Consider the following 6,000-nt stretch of genomic DNA (forward strand, 5'->3'; position numbering starts at 1 on the left):
AAACCTCTTTAATAAAAAAAAAGTCATTTGGCAGACTATAATTTTTAAACATTTATGATATGTACTCTTAATATACTGGCTTTGTTTAAAACTTTGTGTATATTATTTAATGATTTAAACATGTATTCAATCCAAAAAGACATGTTCGAAATAATTTCAAACACACAAATTCTACATACTTGTGAGCTGTTCTTATTCTAAGCTGAGATATCTTAAAAACTTTAAAAAATCACTGTAACTTACTGTCTTGTACAGTTTACAAATAATTTTATCTGCATTTTTACTTTATCTTTCCAGTATCCCCCACTATAAGTCACACTCTCAATAAGAATCAAACCTTTTGAATTTAAATTCAGTATTTTATATTCACTATTATTTCCTCTTAATATTGTCTCACTGCCTTTATCTAATTATTCATCTCTAGCGTATGCTCTGTTTAGAGGAGGAAGAGTGTTTAGAAGTATAGAGAATATATTACTTCAGTGCATTTTTCAGGTTATTATGGTTTTCACAGAATTCGTGTGACAAATCAATGATCAAATGACAGATAAGCAATTTTACTTATTTTGTGATATTTAGTACCAAAGTAGGGCAATTGTAGTAAATGCATATAAGTGAAAACCAGAATATCACAGTAATTAATGAGTAAAGGGTTTTTGACAAACTTCACCTGGAAAGTAATTTTATATATCAGATTATCCTTAGAAAGATGCAAAATAAAGTATTTCTTCCCCATGGGATTAGTCTCCAGAGTTTACTTTAGTAGATATTGTGATTTTGAATGAATCAGTTTGAATTCATAATTTAAATGTGTATAGTCAGTAATGGGATATTCAAGAGTAATGAATATAAATAACCATAAGTGTATTGAATATAAATAATCATAAGTGTATTTCTTTTAAGACATTGAAATAACTAATTTTCTGCTTGAGTATAGGGCAGCCAGGAAGGTTTTGTATACTTAGAGAATAAACTATGTGAATATTATTGGTTGTAAGTGCAGTTTGAATATGTCAATGTGATTCAACTTAAGTCCAAAGTATAGTGTTCTTTTCCTAAGCAATGACATATCAGTGGATGCCTTAGAGCCTTTTAAAATAAATAAGGAAAAAGGTAAAGATGCTTTTTTCCATTACAAGTAAGACATCTATTTTAGTTAGAGGCTTTAGTTCCAGGAATGTGAGTGTATCCGAATTTCAGCCAGTGAGGACTACACATTGCTATTCAGTAGATCTTCATTCTTCATTCTCTTATAACTCTTGTACCAACATAGAAAGGTTAAAATTTGTTATGTTTTATTATTCTATGTAGTAATAGAAATTTTAACAACCCTTTTGAGGGTTTTTAATTTAGGGCTAGTGGGTGCTAGTAACATGGAGTAACATGCACGGACTTCTAATTAAACATGAAAAATTAATACATGCTTTCTTCTGAATTTCACTTTAAAGGACAAAGAGAATGAAAGAGACAGTAGGTGATGAGAGATAGAGTGAAATTAGAAAGAAGAATCAGTAACTCACCTAGAAGAGTAGAAATAGATGAAACCTAAATGCTGGCCAAAATAAATGTCTTATGACTCAAGACAATTTATCCTAAAGAAATCCAGTCAGGATCAGGAACTAGAGGGTTTAGGTATCTCAGGAAGCAGGGTGAGGTGTCAAACTGACATAGGTAAATCCACACAAGAATAAATTAGAAGTGAAATGTTACTTAATAAGGCTGTACCTAGCACAATCTATCAACTCAGAAACTGGAATGCCTCTGGATCTGGAGTCACTGAGCGTAAAGAAAGACTGCCATAATCTGACAAACTAAAGACCAAAATAAAGGGTAGAATATTCAGTTTATGGATTCCTTAAACTCTTTTATTAAACATACAAGTAATGTATTAATTTATAGAATTATTTTGCATTCCAGAGTTTTCTTCTAGATAATTTACTGTTTCTTGTGCTTTAACACTTAAGAAGAAAGAAAGCTTAACGAAAGGACAGTAGGTAATAGTGATGGATATTATAACTTAATTTTTACAGTATATTCATGTTGTAGTGAGTGAGAGTGAGAGAGATCTTTTGTTTCATATTTAAAGTATTTTAGGTGGTGGAAATTTGGTTTGTTCACAATTATTCAAAAACTAAGTTACATTAAGAACGACTTCTTTTAGCTAGTGGGAAGCAGATGCATAGCACAGGTGGATCAGCTTGGTGCTTTGTGACCACCTAGAGGGGTGGGATAGGGAGGGTGGGAGGAAGGGAGACGCAAGAGGGAAGAGATATGGGGATATATGTATATGTATAACTGATTCACTTTGTTATAAAGCAGAAACTAACACACCATTGTAAAGCAATTATACTCCAATAAAGATGTTAAAAATAAAATAACATAAAATAAAAAGAACCGCTTCTTTTACTCAACATGGTATCTATTAAATTTTTTCTCTTCAAAAGGATCTTTTCTTTTTGTTTTTCTTCCTTGATTTTTTGTTTAACATCTTTATTGGAGTATAATTGCTTTACAATGGTGTGTTACTTTCTGCTGTATAACAAAGTGAATCAGCTAAACGTCTACATATATCCCTATGTCTCCTCCCTCTTTGTGTCTCCCTCCCACCCTCCCTATCCCACCCCTCTAGGTGGTCACAAAGCACTGAGCTGATCTCCCTGTGCTATGCGGCTGCTTCCCTTTAGCTATCTATTTTACAGTTGGTAGTATATATAAGTCCATGCCACTCTCTCACTTCGTCCCAGCTTACCCTTCCCCCCTCCATGTCCTCAAGTCCATTCTCTACATCTGGGTCTTTATTCCTGTCCTGCCCCTAGGTTCTTCATAACCTTTTTTTTTTAGATTCCATGTACATGTGTTAGCATATGGTATTTGTTTTTCTCTTTCTGACTTACTTCACTCTGTATGGCAGACTCTAGGTCCATCCACCTCACTACAAATAACTCAATTTCGTTACTTTTTATGGCTGAGTAGTAGTCCATTGTATATATATGTGCCACATCTTCTTTATCCATTCAACTGTCAATGGACACTTAGGTTGCTTCTATGTCCTGGCTATTGTAAATAGAGCTGCAATGAACATTGTGGTACATGCCTCTTTTTGAGTTATGGTTTTCTCAGGGTATATGCCCAGTAGTGGGACTGCTGGGTCATATGGTAGTTCTATTTTTAGTTTTTTAAGGTAAAGGGATCTTTTCTTGAAATGACTTTAAAAATAATATGTTAAGACAGCAGAACTCCCAAAGCAGTAGGGTCTGTTCTGTTTAAAAGAAACTTTTTCTGTGGAATGACAGATCATAAGCACACACTTTCAGAACAACAAAAGTCAAAACCTTGACTCACCAGGTCCCTATTCTCATTGGTTCCTCAACAGATGCCACCAATAGCCATTCAAGCAAACACAAAACACAACTGATAAAAAATAATATTGATGCTAATTTGAATCACAAACGCATATACACATGCCCCAAGTATATTTCACCTTCATTTAAGCTTGAGATGACAGGAAATTCTTGGGGTGAAATCTGTGGTTTCATTTTCACATGCAAATATTCAGGAAGAAACACTGGTATTTCTTTTTTCACTTGTGTTTTCACAGGGCATTTTTTCCTCTTAAAATCCTTAATTTTAACCTTATATTTCCACAGTCTGACTGCAAGTTTATAGTTTTGTGATAACTTTGTATTATAAAATATGTGCTTAAATGGTATTTGTGACTTCCCATGCTACAGGCTGAGCCACTGATAAATCTTTGTTGTGGAACAAATTTATTTAGTTTGGACATTTGACATTAAAAAAATAAAGATATTTTTAAAACCAAATATTAACTATTTGAAATACATCAGGAAGACACACTATAAATTGATATAATATGAAACAATTTATCATTTCATTTATTAGGAAAACCAACATATATACATATACATATATATTGATAGAAAAAAAAATATATATAAATATTATATCTAAAGAAATAGAGATGCTCATGTACATGGTTAGTGTCAAATAAGAAGAATTTGCATAAGGATAGTTTAAGGATATTATATTGGAATATTTAATAATAGAGCATATTTAACCACTACAAATATATAAATTGGTCACAAAAACCAATCAATTTAATTACAGTTGTTTCTAACTTTTTATTAGCAACATATAGTTAAAGTCCTGGTGAGACTTGTGTACTATGATTTTTCTTTCCATAAACTGAAATTTGGAGTCATTTAAGCCATCGTTCCCCAATTTACTTGCTGTGTGTACTTGCATAGGTTACTTAACTGTTCTGTGCCTCAATTTTCTTCTCTGTGTAGTGGAGATAAACTCTGTCTCAGAGTTCTTGAGGATCAAATGAGTGAACGTACTTCAGACATATGGCAAGTGTTAAATAGGGATGCTTGTTGTTGTTATTGTTGCATACATATAAGAAAAAGAAAAAAATATTTTCTATTAGCCTTATTTATCTCCATTTTACCATAGTACTAGAATATATATTTAAAACCGATTTCCATTCTTTCAGGAATATGTAAAGGAGCATAGTGTCTTTTGATGAAAAAATAGAAAGAAGCTAAAAGACTAATGTTGAGGCCAGAATGCTTTTAATAGTCAGAATGAGAAAACTTTTGTCCTTGGCCAATGATATTCTTTGTAGTAGACACATCCCCTTTTAGATCTCTTATTTCTTGTATGTTTCAATTTACTTTAAAATCATATATATATGTTTAAAATCATATATATATGTTTAAAATCATACCTTCATAAAATTATTAATAACGGAATTCAAAAGGTGATAAATGTAAATCATATGTTAAAATTAAGGTTAAAATTAACACCAATGTACCAGTTACACAGATAAACACATCAAAATTTAAGATTGGAATACATGCCTTTGAAACCACCTGTGTGCTCTTGCCAGAAAGCAACCAATGTATTAACTATGCTATCTACCACTCCTTTGTTTTTTCCAGATCTCTCTCTCTCTCTCTCTCTCTCTCTCTCTCTCTCTCTCTCTCTCTCTCACACACACACACACACACGCACACACGCACATGCACACAGACAAATACTGATTGGTTTTATATATTTTTAAAATCATAAATGGAATTATATTTTTACATACTTTGGCAACTTTATTTTTTGCTCTACAGTATATATGTGAAATTCATATCTATTGTTATATGTAGTTTAGATCCAGGTCTTTTATTTTCATTACTGCATAGTATACTACAGGATGCGTAAGAATTCATCTCTTTTGAAAGATTCTTTCCCATTTTTACTATAACATTGCTAATTAAAAATTATTATATATGTCATCTAGTACACATGTGCAAGGGTATTATATCCTATACACATGTACAGAGTAGTGTTTTTCAGTCTAAGTCACAGCACTTCACAGGGTCATAAAGGTGATATAGAGGATTGTGTCCTACATTCGTGAATGTAATGGGGTGGATTAGAAAGGAACAGAAAGAAGTAAACAGAATACATTAGTTTCATCGTTCATCTCATATTTTTGTGGCAAATATTGCTCATTGAGCTTTTTTTATACACATACAAATAGTGTGGGATATATTTTCCTTTTGTTTTCATATACATGGACACAAATTCTTGTAAGCATGCATGTGTTTACAATGTTACAATATTAAATACATTTCTTACTATAAGTCCCTATTAAATTTTGAAAAAAAACTGCTCTAGTGCATATGCCCAGAAGTGGAATTGCTGAGTAACAGAATATAAGCATTTCTAAATTTACTGTAAAAGGCCACATTGTCATCTAAAATATTGGCATAAATTGTTTACACCATTCAGTATAAGTTTACATTTATACCAGGGATATAAAGTTCTGATTGCTTCAAATTCTTGGCAATGATTGATACTCTCAGACTTAAAAAATTTATCAAATGGAGACAGGGAAAATGTTATTGGTTATTTTGATTTTCATTTTGTTTACTTCAAGTGATGATAAGCATCTTTTTATATGCCTATTAGCTATTCAAGTTTCCT

Source organism: Delphinus delphis, chromosome 5 (genome assembly GCF_949987515.2).
Source record: "Delphinus delphis chromosome 5, mDelDel1.2, whole genome shotgun sequence".
Classification (NCBI taxonomy): Eukaryota; Metazoa; Chordata; class Mammalia; order Artiodactyla; family Delphinidae; genus Delphinus; species Delphinus delphis.